Source organism: Cotesia typhae, unplaced genomic scaffold, assembly GCF_013202065.1.
Source record: "Cotesia typhae breed Kobodo isofemale line unplaced genomic scaffold, CoteBio_Ctyphae contig_33, whole genome shotgun sequence".
Taxonomy (NCBI): domain Eukaryota; kingdom Metazoa; phylum Arthropoda; class Insecta; order Hymenoptera; family Braconidae; genus Cotesia; species Cotesia typhae.
This window is the reverse complement of record NW_027423741.1, coordinates 3,920,441-3,938,858: the sequence shown is the minus strand read 5'-3', so window position 1 is coordinate 3,938,858 and position 18,418 is coordinate 3,920,441. Positions and strand designations below refer to the sequence as shown.

Sequence of the window (18,418 nt, the reverse complement as noted above, 5' to 3'; positions counted from 1 at the left end):
GAAAAATACTTTTGATATTTTTCACTACAACTTTTAAAGATTTCTTCAACTACAATTTCAAACTTTATTATCTATCAAAATTAGATAGCAAAAGATTTTGAACATAATCAAAACTTAAATTAACCTCAGGTCTTCACAGAAGTGTCCGTCCAGAGCAAACCACAGTATTTACAAAGCATCTGTGCTCTCTGTCGTAAAATTCGACAAGTGTACGGAAGCATTGATTGATTAAATTAATACAAACTGCGAAGCACAATGTCAGTAAAGTAAAACAGTAATTGTTGTTAATGTTTAAGAAACGTCAACGTTCTCCAGAATGTGCGTGGGTCGTAATTTTACCCGAGAATCGGAATGTATATTGAAATATATATAGTATATAATATAATAATAATTCCAGCGATAACATAACGTGGGAATATATAGATATATGCAGTAAGATAGTACATAAGTTGATAAGAAAGGGTCGGGAGAATCCAGATGGAAGCTCCGACATCCTCGAGACCTTTTACGGATGAGTAGGAATTTGCAAGCTCTCTCATCCGTGAATATATATAATACACTGCTGTGTATTTTGCAAGAAGAAAATAGATGGGATGCATACCTGTTTAGTATACAGTATGTATAAATATGCTGCATATAAGATTAGACGTCTGGATTCTGTATTGGCAACATTAACTGCGATTCACATTAAAATATACCGACTAGACACAATTAGTCGCGAGCATTTTACCATCTCAATACTTCGTTAATTTGAACTAGTAAATTAATTAGATACTGAGATTTATATCAATTATTCTTGAACTATACACTAGAAATTATAAGCTTGATACGGTTGATGATGGCAAGAATAATAATAATAATAATAATAATAATAATAATAATAATAATAATAATAGGAATTGGTGTTATTATAATTAAGACAGTTTCAATTAAGACAAGCTTCGAGATAATAAAAGACTGTGTTCAACTCTAATCAATAATTGAAAATTGTTGGCTCTAAGGTTTGTAATGATTTTTGGAAAAATTTTTTTAAATTACAAAACAAAGTTTAATAAAAAATTTGTGAGTTTGAAATTAAATGTATTTTTTTTTTTTTTTTTTTGAAAAAAATACGGAAATTATTTTAAATGAATAAAAATAGAATTTTTGGAAGTTTTAAAAATATTTCATTAAAAAAAATGTGCTTGTTATTAATTTTATAATTGATGAAAATATCAATAAATAAAGTGGCTATTTAGAATTCAGCTCTCAGAAAATAAAATCTAAATCAAAAAATCTTTTTATAGATATATTTGCATCGAACGATGACAAAAACACTCCGACGTTACTTGTGTAATTAAGTTATTTAAATTAACTTGATTCTCTTCGTACGTCATATTCTCTTTCTCTCTTGTCGGTCGTATTCCTCCTCAGCATACACAATTGTATCTGACACACCGATACCAGCTGTTACTTTTTTGCTGTTACATAAAAAATAAGTCTTTTATAACTTTGACATAAACTTTTCTTTCTGCTTTTGCAGAATCGTAAAATATAATGAGATTGAGAGAGTCGTGTGAAATTTTTAATTATTTTTCTAATGTTATACTTCTGTGTGATTAATTAGTAAAATATGCATGAATAAATATTTTATCGACAACAACAAAATTTAATGACCTATTTTATATTTTCGACTCCTACTCGCTTGCAATTAACCACCGAGAAATTAATAGTTAAGTTGTTACATAGCTTTGTATGAAATATTCGTCTTAATATTATACACTCTCATTGACACTTTACCTTTTTTGACATTTGGTGTCATCATGGTCAAGTGGCTCTTGCACTCACTTGACATTTTTTTTTTTTTTTCTAGTTGATGTGTTTTAGTCGCGTTCCAGTTCCAACTTTTATCAACTTCATTTTCATTGAGAAAGTTAGAATGCAAAATTTACTCTTTTACTTTTTAACTTCGCGGAAAATTTTCATTTCAAATGAAAAAACTTTTTACAACTGTAGTATAAATCTTTTTTTTTTCTCAAACTAATCAACTATTCTCGTCTGAAGACTAAAAATTCATAATAAAAACCTATTATGTAAGGTCAAATCCCTTGTAAATGATTAAATAAGTCTAATGGAGGTAAACTACCGTAAACTGCTTTTAAATCGTTTTCAAAAATAAAAAACACGTCTTGTAGAATAAAACATTGCCTTATACCACCAGCATTAAAGACGTGACTGAGTAGAATGAAAAAAAAAAATTGTTTTAACCTTTTTGGCAGATTGCCTTATCTTTTTGTTGTAAAACGCCCTTTTAGTGTTTGAAAACCGATATAAAGAAAAAAAAAAAACAGTCTGGAAAACTTAAATAAAATTTATTTCTGTGAGTAAAACAATTTCAATTTTTTTTTTACCAAGAGATATCATTATTTTTTTCTTTAAACTTTTTTTCAAAAAATTACTACAAAAAAAAAAAGCTCAACGAAAACAGGAGGTTCATCTTTTAAGCATGAGGTCGTAGAAAGAGGCCGTCGGTGGTTTGAGAATGAGTAAAGGAAAAAAAGGAAACGTGCTAACGAGCCCCGGTCAGCATTAATTGTAACATCCTTTTGATGGCGTGGAACACTTCCGTCGCGCCATTGCCTCGGGTCTGTAACAGAGGAAGCTGCTAAGACGTCCTCAACGCCTACACTCCAATGACAAAAAGGTTCCTCTCTCCTTCCACCTTTCTCTTTAAAATTAAAATCTCCCATTTATTCAATTTAACCTCGAAAAACTAACAAACATTCACTTCACGTATATCCTTAATTACCCTCATTAAATGTTGTTTTATAAATATTTTAGTGCGTCGCTGGATTTAAATATATATAAAAAATAAGAATATATTATCCCCGACAATCTGACGGATATTAATTGGCCTACTTTGGTAAACTCGTTAAACTATAATACTGGTAGATCGGAATGATCGACAAATTGAATTCCAATTGTTTTCACCTTTTTTGTTTAACGATATAAATAATATAATTATCCGGTTCGCATCTCAATCTACCTAAATAAAATTATCCCGCGAGAGTTGGAATAAATTTTGTAATTTGATAGAACGAGTTATAGACCGAATTGCGTTACCGTCACATCGATTTAAGTTTGTTATGTCATTTACGAAATGTTAACGTCGATTTACATCCTCACTCATTCATCCTTGTCACTTTTTTTTCGATACATTGAGCGAAATCCTTAAAATAGAAATTGATTTTTTGAAGGATTTTACGTGACAGGTAGCGACTCTACGTCTATTAAATAATTTTAAAAAATAATAGTAATAATAATAGTAGCTTACAAAAAAATTTTGATTAAAAATAATTCATGTGTAAATACAAAAAAAAAAAATAATGTTTGTATCAATAATTTTTTTCGTTTAATTGAAAATTAAAAAAAATGACTCTTGCGACGCTTTTTATTTTTGAAGCAGAAAGTCAGACAGTAAAAATGAAATTTTTTTTTATCTACACCCTTTTTGTTTTTTTCTCTCATATTTATCAAAGATTTTTACACATTTTCAAGTTAATTGAAGAAAGAAAAAATTTTTTATACGCCTTTTCGATATTAGTAACGCGATATATAAAACTTTTTTTTTATATTTATTCCAGCTTATTTGTCATTCATTCAAATCGCTCATTTTTATTTAAGGATAAACGATTTTTTTGATGTATATATAAACATATATTACAGTAAGTAGAAATACCAGAGGGAGACGGAGACGGATAAGTAAAATTGAAGGCGTGTCAACCCGCGTAATCGAGGCGTCAGATTTTCATGCGGGCTTATATGGAAACAAAGTAAAACACCGGAGAATATATGTGAAAAGGACAGTAAAGTGCATTAACATACAGCTCATGAAAAAGGGATGTGACCCATGGCATCGAGTATAAAATTTATGTTTTTTTTTCTCCCTCTAAATTTCAACAGTAAGACTTTATTTTATATTACTACTATTTTCTTTTGTAGAATTATTATCATCCCCAGAAGATAATTACTGAATGAAGAGTGGAATATAGAAAATGTAAAAAAGACTAAAAAAAATATGCCCGGTGTTAGTACATTATGCCTGTTTACGTAAATCCGATTTAATCTTGGGCTTTTATGGTCTCTGTGTTATGCTGCAAGGGATGCTGCAGTTACTTCTGGGAATATCTGTAATGCTTTGCAGCCCTCATGATCCATAGAACATCGCGACTCTGCTCTATATATAGCCTGGATACAGCAGTCGTAGAGACCCCAGAATTATTGATTCACCAACTTTGACCAGATACGGAGGATACACACAAATCCTGAGTGGGATTCAGCGAAGTAAATGCGAGAGAGAGAGAGAGAGAGAGAGAGAGAGAGAAAATAGGTGGAAAGCCGGGTAACTATATTCTGATGTGAATGATATTCCTTTAGAGGATTCATTAAATTCAAACTTCAATGGGAACTTCAAAGCTCATTCCATCAAATGAAATTTATATTTATATTTAAATATAAGATATGTATGAAACGCGATATGAAAATCCAATAAAAAACGAGTGGAATAGAAGAAAGCCTTAGATATGGAAAATATTGTTTTGTTATGTTATTTATTTTTTTTTTTTTTTTTTCATTTATTTCTTTAAGTTTTGGAGTATTTATTAATTATTATGCGAAAATTTAATGAAAAAAATTTTTCTCGGATAATTCTATCGGTGAAATTTTCAATGAGAAATTTTTCTAAAGTTTTGAAATAATTTATGCTAAGAAAAACTAATTTAACTAATTTGAGTTTTAATTTTTGTCAAAATTAAGTGAATTTAATTATAAAAAATTTTTAATTCTAGATTAAAAAAAAATAAATCCAGTAAAGTATGAACTCGGAACGATAATTATACCCTTCAAGACGTAGAAAGTGTCTTTTCTTATTTTTTTAATCCCACTTAGTAGAGTTCTTTGGTTGTTGATGCAAGGGATAATTACCCGACCGCGGTGATGGTAGAAAGTCGAGAGTGAAAAGGAAATAAATAATAATAAAGTGAAAAGTAGAGTGTCACATTTCGCAGTAGATTTTTTTATGGAATAACTTTTTTTGAAATAACAGCAAACATGACCTCGTCTTTTGCCGCGCTGGTTGTGAGATGAAAAAGAAAATATGTAGAAGACACGTCGATAAAATAAAAAACGCGATAAAGAAAAATATTATTGATGTTATTGTTATTATTTTGGTATGAATAGATATCTCATAGTAAAAGTTTATTGATTGTTTTATTAACTTTTATTTTCGTGGTTAATTAAAAATGGCTTGACTTTTGGTGTTTTTTATTCAAAAATTATCCGATAAGTTTTGTTGAAAGTTTTATCAAAGTTTTTAGATTATAAGTTGTCGAGAGCAATCGGGTTGTAAGGAAAATTGAGAGAAATAAAATGCAATTAAAAGTTATTTTATTGATGACTAATTTTCCGAGTGAAAATATTTAAAGTTTATTTTATTTGTTCCTTGCTATTAATATAAAATGACGTCTAAAGCAATTAATAGATCAAACAATATAATCACTTTTTACGTAGATAAGAATGACGTCTAATTTAGTTAAAAACACGCTTAACTATTTTATTTAATTTATCCTCTCGAAGTGAAAATATATATATTCTTTTTTCGTATAGTTAAGCCTACTGAAAACTTTATCGAGATAATTGTTAGCTGAGACAATATTTACTTTCTAACATCGCTTTTTTCAAGTACTCGTTGTCTATAGTTGAAATTCTAGTCGCCTTAATAAAATAAAATAAGATAAATTGTGTAACATTATTTGAGAAAAAACAAATAATAAAAAAAAAAAAAAAAAAGTTAAACAAAAGATATGAATTTTCTAGGGTCAGTGAACTGAAATCTTGGAATCAATATTGAAGGAGATTTTTCAATGTTTTAATAGACTCGATGCGACTTGAGATTGAGATAAGAAAAGTGTCGTCTTATCCAATGGACTGAAGAAATCTACAATCGACGCATTTCGAGCTACATATGTGCATTCGATCTTTTATTTTGTATTAATATTGCTGTAGTTTTTTATGTGTGTACAAACATATACTCTATATGCTACAATACACCTTCAAGCAATTTTTCTGATATCTTTATGTTTTTACTCAGTCAACTGTGATAAATCTTTTATCCTTTGCTTTAAATTTTTTCAATGAAAAATATTTAATAAAATTAATAATCATTTATAAATTCTTCAGTTTTATATTTTTCTTTTAAACAAATAGATTATTAAAAAATTATCCCAAAAATTTAGGAATCAGAACCAAGCCAGGATTTGAACATGGGTCTTTATGATTACATGTCAAATCAACTTTGCTTTCAATGAGTTAAAATTTTTGTAATCCTTAATTAAAATAATAACAAAAAAATTATAAGTTAAATAAGCAACTTTGTAATTATCAATTGAAAATTAATAGTAATAATTGCAGAAATGAATAATTAATTATGTATTCAACAGAAACCGGTCATATGGAATCGAAAATGTAGTCTATTAATAACAAATTTAATTGGCGATAATATACATTTTAGTATTAATGCAAATATCCAGGATGTTACGGTATATAGTTGAGCATAGTGAAGTAAAATGTACACGTTAATGTACAATACTTGTGTACAACGTTATATAGGTATAGCGTGTATGTAGTAGATATATATACAATATGTATACACCCACCATAAACAAAGTAACATGATTAACTGTAACGTATGAGGGGTTTCTAATTAACAAAAGAGCAAGAGCAAGTTCAATTGATAATACAAATAGACAATGTATATTTTAGAGCACTGTTTGGTTTACTCCATGTCACAAAACAGTACTACGATAATTAACTTAACCATTGTATCCCGAAAGTTATCCTGGATTTGTATCCAATTCACCGTTTAATGACTCCCATTTTTATTACATCCTCTGCTCCATTTTATTCAAATCCAAGCTATTTAATTTACTTCTATTTATATACGCTCATACTCAATAGTTGTGACTGACATAAATTCTATATATGTGTGTACAGAAATGCAATTTAAAATTTTTTATTCAAAATCGATAGAGTATTAAATTTATTTTTCAATTTTATTGCATCGCTCTGCCGATCAAACTCGATAAAAAAAACGCATTTGCTCTACACGAAGTTTTATATAATTTGTCGAGCAAAAATGCACTTTTGTTGATGACGAATTTTTTTTTTCTTTTCCATTAATTACATTCAAAAAAAATTATTTGGTTCGTTACTGTCAAAATAAACAATAAATGACCAAACAAATACAAATTTTTAAAAAATTATTACTTTAATAATTTTTTTTACTCAATGAAAAGTGTCAACACGTGAAATAACAGCAGTTTTACTTTTGGAAGGTCTGTTCTGAACCCTTATCAATATTTAATCCCTCCCATTTCAACACCCTTGTACGCCTGAATATTTTTTTCAAGAGATCAATAAAAAAAGCTTCGAGTTGATTAAAAATAATGTAAATTTAATAAAAATTTTTACTGCGAGTAAATCGATAACAGTAAAGATAAAAAACATATAAAATTAATATATAAGTAAATAAAATTTTGGACGATTGTAGTAATTATTCGCTCAGATATTTTATCTTACACGTGTTGTTATTTTTTTACAGAGTTAACTTATATTTAATATGTTTTCATCGTCAACACGTCAAACTATTTTAATGGACTGCCTCGAATGTCGCTCACCAGAGAACAGGGTGATATCGATTCGCGGTTTACAGCACCCAACCACAAGATTGAAGCACGCAAACCCATTTGCTACCTCAAAGGTCCCTCCGACGATAAATTTAATAGGGACTTTTCCAGCATAAAAACCTACCAACCGTTGTGTATCACTTTCATTTATTAATTCCGTGTATCTAAGTCAGCCTCGTATATTCTATCCATTAAATATTACCTTCCCGCTTATAATAACATGAATTTACTTAATTATTTACTCAAGTATTTTATTGGCTAGCACAAAGAAACCTGGGTGAAAAGTTTAAGCAATAAAAAGTAATATTAATTCTTTCAGTTTAAATATATTCTACCGCCGCGATAACACGGGCGATAATTAAGGTCAATTATTTATTTTTAAATCAAAGAGGTCGACCTCGAAATATGTAGACACAACCCACCCCCTAGAACTTGGTAAATTTACGTTCCCATGGTTAAACTATCACTATCGGACAGATTTTTCTGCAACAAATACTTTTGTTTTTGCTACCGGACAATTAAATTTGTTTTTTATTTTTATTTTTATTTACTTCTACTTTTAAACTAATTTTGTGAATGGCCATCTTACTCGCGTGATATAACAAATTTAGTTTGCTGTGTGTTGTATGATTTCGTGTAATTTAATTAAACTGAAACTAAACACTGTATTAGAATTGATGAGGTGGCGAGCGTGAAAGAGGTAGTACTAAAAAAAGGTCTAATGAGAATTATTGTTATATAAAAAAATTTTTATTTTTTTAAGAAAATCTTCAAACTACAAACTTTCTTTAAGTAAAATTTCAACCAAAATTGGAAAATAGATATAAATTTTTTTACTTGTTAAACATTTATATTTTTTCCCAGGGGGTCCAAAAAACTCTCAAAATTCTTTACTGAACTCAAAAATAAAAGCGCAATTTACCCTTTGCTAATATAAATTACCTAAGTTGATAAGAAGCTAAATTTACGGCAAACTAATTAAAAAAAAAAAAAAGTTTAATTAGCTCAAATTGAGTCTAGAACTAAAAAAAGTCAAAAATTCGTTGAAGTATTTCAGAGAGTAATTTGTGAGAGATTAACGACTCAAATCAAGCGGGAAAGTGGATAGGCTTGCAGTACAAAATTTTATTGCCCGCCGTAAAATCGAAACGGGTATAGTCATAAAAGGTTACTCCTTTAGAGGACCAAGAACTTGTGTGTAAAAAGGTCGAATGTCGAGTGAAGGGGTATTCTATATCGTGTGTGTGCGTGCAATAAAACACGTAAGGTCATGGCTACCGGTTTTATTGATGATAATCCGGGTTTGTGGCGGATAAATGCTTCAGCCTAATTTTTTACAAACTGCCGAATAAAAATAGAAATATTTCAAGCTTTCATATATTTCCCGGCGAGTTCGTTGTAGACCTTATATGTGATGTAATACGATTACGATTGGAATAGAACGGAGATAGAACCAAAACTAAAAAATACCGGAGTGATATACTTTACGGAGGTCAAATTAAATTGATGTCTCTCTAAAAGAGAAAATATAATAAATAAATATATTTATTACATATAAGTTTAATGAAAAACTCACGGCCTTGTTCTTCTGATTGATTCGTCCTCGAGTTGGCAACTTCTAATAGACTCTACGTGATCACAGTCTTTTAATTAATTTGCCGTGACGCTTTTTATTTCTGTCTTATTGAACTCAAAATTACGTTTGTTTGCTGAATAAAAAATAACTGAAGCAATATTTTTTTTAAAAAATCGAGTCTCTTAAAATTGTAAATTGATTTTTCAAAACTTTATTCAAATGTAATATTTGATTAATAAATATAAATCCATTATTATTTATCATAGTTGTCTTTTCTATAAAAAACTAAAAATAAAAATATTTGAAATTTTTATATTTTTTTTTTTTGTGAAATTTTAAAAAATTATTCGATTTATTCTCCATGTTGTCTTTGAAATAAAAAAGTTCAATCGTCTACTCACTTTAAAACTTTGAAAATTAGTGACTAACAACTATTCGCATAAAAAATGCTTAATCTAAAAAACCGAGTACTACCCTAATAATCAGAAAAGTAAATACTCGATTCGCTGACGTCAGTGAGTCGTAAAAAAGTATTAAGTCGCGAAAAAAGGAGACCGCGACTAGAAATAAAAAAAAAAGAAAAAAAAACTAGTACGATTAATTTTATCAAATGAGATCTTGGAAGGTTAAAATAAAGCCAAAGTTAAGACAGTCTGGTAAAAAACACTCGTTAACAAGACATATGAGGACAGATTGAAAAGATTTCCTGTCGCGGATAAAATCGTGCTCTTTGCCCTTATAAACCTTAACAAAATAAAATATACATTATCTTTATACTCATATGTACATCTGTGTATCTGTATATCTATATAAATAAATGTTGAGCTGAACCGAGCGGGCCAAAGATTAATTTATCGAATTAAACGTTCTACAATTGCGTTATAACGTTGTATTGGAGTAACCGGGAACTTTTAGTTATACTGGTCTTTGCTTGATCGTTTTCATTGTTGGTTGTAAGTAGTATATTCTCATCTATAGTCCATATAATATAACATATATGATGATCCTACATATTACTCATCGTATACCGTATCGCAACTCTCTCTGCTCTACAAACTTGTTGCTAGATGATCATATGACAACACTACGACAATATCATCAAACAAACTCTACTACAAACTTTTAATATCTTTTTTTTTATATCTCACCCAGTATACTTACTACATACATACTTACTACATAACATATGATATCACATGTTTAATTTTTTTACCACCTACTTATTATATACTTTACATTTATGTATACATATTTTTTTAAGGAAGATAAGTGTATTTTTATCACAAGTCAAACTTTGAAGAATAGACCAAGGAGTCGAGATAAAAATCTCGACCGACAGACTGTAATTATTTTTATTGCCTAATTTATATTTATATTTTATTTATACTAGTTTTATTTGTTTTTATGCGGCTATATTTGGACGTACAATAAATTTAATAAATGCATCTAGCGAGGTTTATATTAGATAAGTTTGCTTTTACAATCGCTCATTGTTTGATCAATAGTTATTTTAGAAAACTAATGTTTCCGTCTAATCCGTTCATAAATATATCGGGAGATTCCTGTACTAGTGTTTGTTTACCGAAAAATGCATCATAAGATATCTGGATCTGTTTGTCAAGTCTTAAATTATATTACTCATTTTTTAGTGTAATTGTAAAAATATACCGTCGTATTTTTAGAAAATTTATTTTTAGATTTTTTTTTTTTATGAAAAGTAGCAATTAATTATAATTAAAAATTTATTAAATAATAATCATTTGGTAAAAATATTTCGGTATTTTTAATTTTAAAACTATAATTATTTGGTAATTATTGGGTCCAGTATTCGATTGATATTCTGCGCTAATGTAGAGTCCATTGAAGTATAGACCACTTTCTAATTAGACCCGGTATACTGTAGATAGTATAGAATACTATGTATGTAGCACATAGTTCATGATTGCAAAGTTTGACCGTAACGATCCGCCGACTCGACTCAGACTCTTCTCTTTGGGTTTAAAATTAAGGTGAGTAAGGGCAATGCCTTCTGGCAGGTTGGTATTGTCTGACAGTTGCTTTCTTCCTTATATTGTATTTCGCAGTGTTACCAACTACAAAGCTGCTGGGGTCGCTAATACCTTCATCTAACAAATTACACTTCATTACGGTTTTAATAAAATACTTTTATTTGTTTTATGTTCTTTTATTTCGTCAAATAATAAATAAAATATTCCTCGATTTATAGTTTCTTTTTTAATTCAATATTAAATTCTGCTGGAGAAGAAATAGTAGTAAATTCAATTTAGCTCACAGTTTTTCATAAAATTTGATATTAATTAACTGTAAATATTCCAATATAATTGATATTTTTATGTATGCAGAGATGAATTTTCATTAATCGTTATTCGAATTCCTAAACAACAAATAACGAAATTGCCATTAGGATCATAGAATTGTTAATTAATGACTTGAGCACATTCCCAAACGCGTAATGTCGCATTTCATTTGTGGACAGACGGCCACAAAATTACCACGTAAATCGAGAGTTTGGCTCACGGTATTCTAGCGCAATCGGTACACTATTTATCTATATTTAAATAACATACATAAATGTGCATTGTACATTGTTAATTTAAACCCCAAACTCGTAACTACAATTACTGTTATCCGACAAAATGGGCTTTCAATTAACACTTGATACATTGCCACCAAAAATAATTATCTTTGATATACACTAAAAAACAATAATTATTAAAATTTTTTTTTTTTATTATTTAAGACATTGCTCCCGAGCGGTAATGCTTTTAAACAAAGGAAGGAGCGAAAAGCCCAGATCCGGCTTTTACGCCCCAGTACAACTGAGCATTTCCGCAATTTAAACCGGTCAATCTGAATGGGTTGGCTCTTCTTATTTTCTTATCTCTGTTTCTTTTGTTCTTTCTTGTTCTCCCGTTTATTTAAACTCGCGAGACTATCGTCAGACAACGCCCACGTTCTTTAACTTTAAGAGCAGAAGCCTTCCGTTTAGCAGCAGTACACACCATATCAACGACTAATACCTACACTCACATATGTATTTCAGACTGTTTCATCTACACCCTTTCATTTACACCCACTAAAAATAATTTCAAGTACTTTTAGATTCGCTTTTTATTTAATTTACTTTCTCTACTTCAAAACTTTGACATTAATTATTCTCTAGAATATATCCTCGGGTGTAATTTTCAAATGATGTTGTAATTATTGAAATTTTTATTTTCATAAGTTTTACAATCAATAGTAAAATTATTATAACAATATCTGATTGATTTAAAAAAAAAAATGTATCTTTTCAAATTGTTATATTTTTTAAAAATTAAATTTTGTATAAAACTAAATCATGAAAAGTTCAAATTAAAAATTTTTTACATTTATTTATAAATTTGATTTATTCCCAAAAATTCTGATTTGTCAAACAATTTTGTTTTTTTTTTTTTTTGATTTTTCTATTTTATAACGTACAATAACCAAAATTAAATAGAACGACTCTAGTGAATGATTCACTACTTCAATATTTTTAATGATATCAATTAAATAAAATTTTTTTGAATCAAAAAACAAATTGAAATGAAAGTCATAACAGTTACCATTAAAAGAAAAAGAATTAAAAAAAAATACTATAGATATCAGGGTTGAGATGCAAGTAGAGAATTTTTCTCGAATCGAATTATCGATTCTACTCGGCTCGGTTAGGTGGTCTCTCCTCGTTCTGCCCTTCTTGTACTTTTTATTTTTTCTCTCTTTTAACCTGTGTCTGTTGACGTTTCCTACATACCACCAGTACCCATACATTTACCCATAAACATCACAACACATTTTACACATCCACACATAGGCATGAAGGAGAATGTGTGGTTAGGTTTAGAAGGTTCCGATGGGAATCCAACGTTAGTTGGGTAGATAGACGATGGGTTTAGCACTTTGCTTCTGCTTCGGGATGGTTCTAGTGCTGAGACAAGCAGATTCAGGTTCTATGACCCAGAAAAATTAGCTCCAAGCCATTCAATTTTATTATTATATTATGTATTATATATCTAATTTTTTTGGTTAGTTAGAGAGAAAATGAAAGGAAAAAAATTCTCCAGTGAGAACAAGGGAAAATTAAATGATAATATGAATTTGAGCCGAAAATTTGGTGGAGATTAGATAGTGGACTGCAGAGTTAATTGCGGAAAGTTTCCCGACCAAATGAAAAGATAAGAATTAAAAAATAAAAGAGAATTAAAAATAGGTGGAAAAAAGGTGACACACTGGAAATGAGAGTGAACTTGAGTGTGAGTATAAGGTATAGAATGAAAGTGAGTTCATCTCATTTTAAAGCACGAGTTCCAGTTTAACCTGTTAAGATCTTTAACAAGTTGAGCACTCATGCAAATTGTAATCTTTGCAGTTTAATTAGTACAGCGCCGTGATATTAACAAAAAAAAGGAAGGATGAAATTTCTTTTTTGCTGATTGAAATTTTCTTGTCATTTTTATTGTTTTTGGATTTCATATTGAAGCTACTAAAAGCTCTGGAAGCTTCAATTGTTATTATTATTATTATTTAGTATCATTGTTAATGAGCATCTTTAACGTGAACTGTGTTGAAGGCTGCTTTTATAATGATTTATAGATTTTTTAACAATAGACTTCTTTTTAATGCATCAACGAATGTATCATAATGAATTATATAAAAAATGACAGCTGCAGTAGAGACTAATTAAAAAAAGAATTGTCGTTATCGATATTAGTAAAAAATATCAGGGTGTATTTTTAATATTTGTGTCGAAATTTGGACTCACAAAATTATTTAAAAATTTTGATTTTATACCAAAATAAAACCTTCCATAGTTTAATAATTCAATAATAATAATAATAACTTAAAAGCTATTATAAAACTTTTTCTATTCGCAGTAAAAAAAATTGTATGTGGGCTATTTTTAAATTAAAATAAAAAAATTACTAGCTGAGTATTTTACAAATTTTAATTGATACTTTATAGCAAAATAAGGAACCGAGAGCTGAGGAATGAGAAGCTGAATAGTTCTCGAAGCTTTTGAAAAGAACTTTTTTATTTTTTCACCAACAAAATGTAACTCTAAAGTTGTACTGTTGATAAAAATGTGATCGAACTTCCATCAGTAACACTACCGGCTCCACTCAACAGTAAACGAATTGTTCGGTTTCGCTGTTTACAGAACACTCTAGTTGGTAGCTCAGGGAGAATAGCTCGAACCACCGAATGGTATCCTACCAAGTAGCAATAGAAACGAAACGGGAAATGAAAATAGAAGTTTTTGAAAATTCTTTTGAGAGTAATCGTCACAAGGAGACTAATCACGGCTATTCTTTACTAAATACTACACGATTTATAAATTACAGTAGACAATTTAGATTCTTTCTTTAAAATTTTCATATTCGTCATCCGTCACAAAAGAAATATTTATAAAAAGTAACAATTAGGGAGCGAATGTGGGGTTGGGTTAAGCTCAAGGAAGATCCAAAATGGCGAGTCGAGCGCAAGGAAACAACGACTTAAGTAAAGAGGGAAGAAAAGGATCAAGTTCCCAAAGTGCCTCAAGCTCAAGTGCTGGGAATATTATGTCGTAGTTGGGCTTTCAAGGATCGGGTTTCACAAGCAAACTCTCAAGTGCTTCTTTATCTTTATATATTTTTCCTCCTGTTGTGTAATCATGTCACTTTTATTTTTGATCTATCGTTTATGATATCAAGTTATTTTGATACTCTTTATTTTTAATATTATTATTATAACTAGACTCAAATATTGAAAAAAAATTAACACAAAAAAAAAATAACTGGGTTCAAGTAAATATTTTTCTTCAAAATTAAAGTCGCGTTTAAAAATATTTACACTTCAAATTACAACTCCTGGATACATTTTTTAAGCAAGAATTTATAAACCATAAGACACAAAAATTTTTAAAGCAATAAAATCGACTTCTCTTGATTTAAGAAAGTTTTTCTTAAATGAAGTTAATTTTTTTTCTCTGCAAACTTCATAACCAAAGAAGTTTTAAGAGTTTTTTTTGCCTAATCTTGAAATCAGTAAATCCATTACCGATAACTTTTTATTGGTAAAAAATGGATGCTTTTATTCTTAAGAAATAAAAATTTATAGCGAATAAAGAAACCAATAAAATATTTATGTATTCTAAGCAATAAATATCTGAAACCTCGAAGCGTCGTTGTGTCAAATGGCCAAATTTTAGTAAAAACCTTTAGAACCTTCTGGGTCATAAAAAAAAAAAAAAAAACAAAAAAAAAACTGAAATTTAATTCCGAGATTAAAATTAAAAAGAAATTCATTTGGGACTCTGATGAAAATAGTGACACAGGATCTAGAAGTCGCGAACTATACAATTTGTTACTTTCTTATCGCTTGACCAAACGTTTCTCATTAAACTTTTCCGTCTTTCTGTCTCTGTCCTTTATCCTCAACAGAGCAAATCGTAGCATTTCATTTATAATACACGCGTTATCAAACAGCAGCCAGCGTCCTACAACTTTATATTATATTATATTATATTAAATTATATAGATGTATAGTAGTCTTTATATACACCATTTTATCACTTCAAACAGTACTAAAGTATTTATTCTTCTTGGGTCCAATAAAATGAAAAACCGAGGGAAAACTTTTTTAGTTTTTACTCTATTCAGAGTAACTTTGATTATTTTATCTTTGAATAAATAAAGCGAGTCTTAAATAATTACAAGTGATTCACGATGTTAAGATTTAAAACTATGAAAAGATCTGAAACTTTCTTTAACTCTAATGGATACGAAATCTCATTAAATTTTTTTCCTATTCTTTTTATTTCTTTTATTAAATACTCTTTTTTTTACAAGCCTCCGCTTTTGCGGAGACATATATATAGTAGAGATTTTTAAGTAGACGAATTTTTACATTATTAATTTATTTATAAACGAACATTAAGATTTTTTAATTTATCAGAATTGAAAAAAAATTTTTTTTTAATTTAATAAAATTATAAAACATCAATATAATAATTAAAGTCTTAAAATTTTTGTTTGTTGAAAAATTTTACTCTATGCAATTAAAAGCGATTGTTCGAATTTATATCAAAATTTGGATATTGAAATTTTAAATGAAAGCTTTTGAGTTAGATTTAATCAATTTCTCTCACATGTCCCAGGCCTGAGACAAAGAAATTAAAGATAAAGAAGTTAATAAAACCAGAAATTTGTTGAGTGTAATTAAACAAGCGTTATTAAATATTTATTTACAAAAATATTAGCGTATCATGCATCCAGTAGACCCGTTTATAAAATTACCATTGCCTGTATAATAATTACGAGATTATATTTTGAGTATGTACAGCGTAGTGGTTAATAGACGATGACAAGCGTATGTAATTAGTGATATCATAATAATATATGTTAGAACCAATTCCTCGGAAAATTCAACTTGGTAAATAAATTATAATGAACTGTCGCTGGGGGAAATAATTGAAAATTAATTATTTATAACAACGTTATAATTAATTAATTAATTATTTAATAATCTAACCATTTTAGTTTTATTACTATTATTTTTTCTATCAACTCTTGGTACTTAAATAGTGCTCTAATAAATAATTAAATTATTTATTTGCACAAACTTTTAAATTATATTAAAATAAGAAATGTGATATTTTTTCAATTCGATGTTTATTTTGGTCTCTATTCTCGTTAATAAAATTGTCGAGCAAAGGTCTAGTTCTGTTTAATTTTTAATTTATTACAGAAATTAAAAAACAAGAGAGAAAAGTGAGTAGGTTTAAATCAAAGGAAACTGTAATATTAATAAAGAACGAAAAATTAAAAAGTCTAAGGTAGAGACTAAAAAAATATAAAAGCTGGCAGAATTATCGGATATAATCTCAGAGTGTATTTGTTTGTCGACGGAAGCGTTACATTTATATTTATGTGGGAGTACATATGTGTCATTTCATTTAGAAAACATTCATACTGTTTTCATAATCTCGGCTTTTCATTTGAAATTTTTTTATTGAAACAACTAGCGAAATCCCGAAAATCTTTTATGAAACCCTAAACTAGGCCCATGAACATTTAAGTTTCCGGCTTATTTTTCGTTTACCACCCGGCCAACTGACACCAAAACTCAATATTACATTTTTTCATCAATGTCATACTAGACCATCATAAATCTTGTCATTTTCTATTAAAATATCCTTTTAGTAACAAAATTTTGTCGTTTTACTTCAATAAAGAATAATTTTTTTCTCTCTACTATTTAAAACTGAATTAGTGATAAGCCACTTACTGATAATAATTTCTTTTTTAAAATATCTAAAGTATACGAGTAATTAATAGTTATCAAAATTTTTAATCAGTAAAAATGGTAAAATTTTTAATTAATAGATTTTTCGCTAACTATTTTAATAATTTATTTTCAACGAATAATTTTAAAAATAAAAAATACCAAATTTTCCGTTTAAATAATAAAATCCTTCTCTAAGCAAAATAACGTATAGACTGGTCATCACATAATAAAGTGAGTCGATGAATTTTGAAAACTCGCTATGCAACAGGATGCAAGTTATTGCTAACATATTCCACAGTATGCATACGAAACTCGTAATTAATACACAGATATCTAATCCCACGACCTAATACCAATACTACGTGCCCAAGACACAATATACCTTCTGGTTCTCACTCCTTAAGTACAGTCCATCCAAAGTGTTTGAAACAACACAAATAAGCTGTACCAGTTGAAAACCACGCATAGCATCAAAACTCACGTCGTTCTCTGCACTGAATACAATAGTACCACTAATAGTACACACCCCAACTGTCTTGGTAATATTGTTTACGACCTAAAGTTAGATTAGTCTAGCATTAATGATATCGAACGCCCCACGGCGCCATGACACACCTTACCCGTTTGTATTATATGTTTATTATTATTATTACGTATACTCACACACATTACAGAACTTTTTGACGTCACATTAAAATTTTCCCATATTAATATTAATGTTAATATTATTATTAATAGTACGGTCATGATATGTATTATTACATGTTATACATATTAGTGACGGTAATATCCAAATCGATTTATTTACCTC

General features: G+C 28.7%; 1 protein-coding gene across 4 annotated transcripts in view; it reads right to left on the bottom strand.

Moving 5' to 3' along the window:
* The window catches only part of LOC141526242 (uncharacterized), a 56,564-nt gene that overhangs the window by 585 nt on the left and 37,561 nt on the right, over positions 1-18,418 (bottom strand). The gene's annotated exons all lie outside the window — the stretch shown is intronic.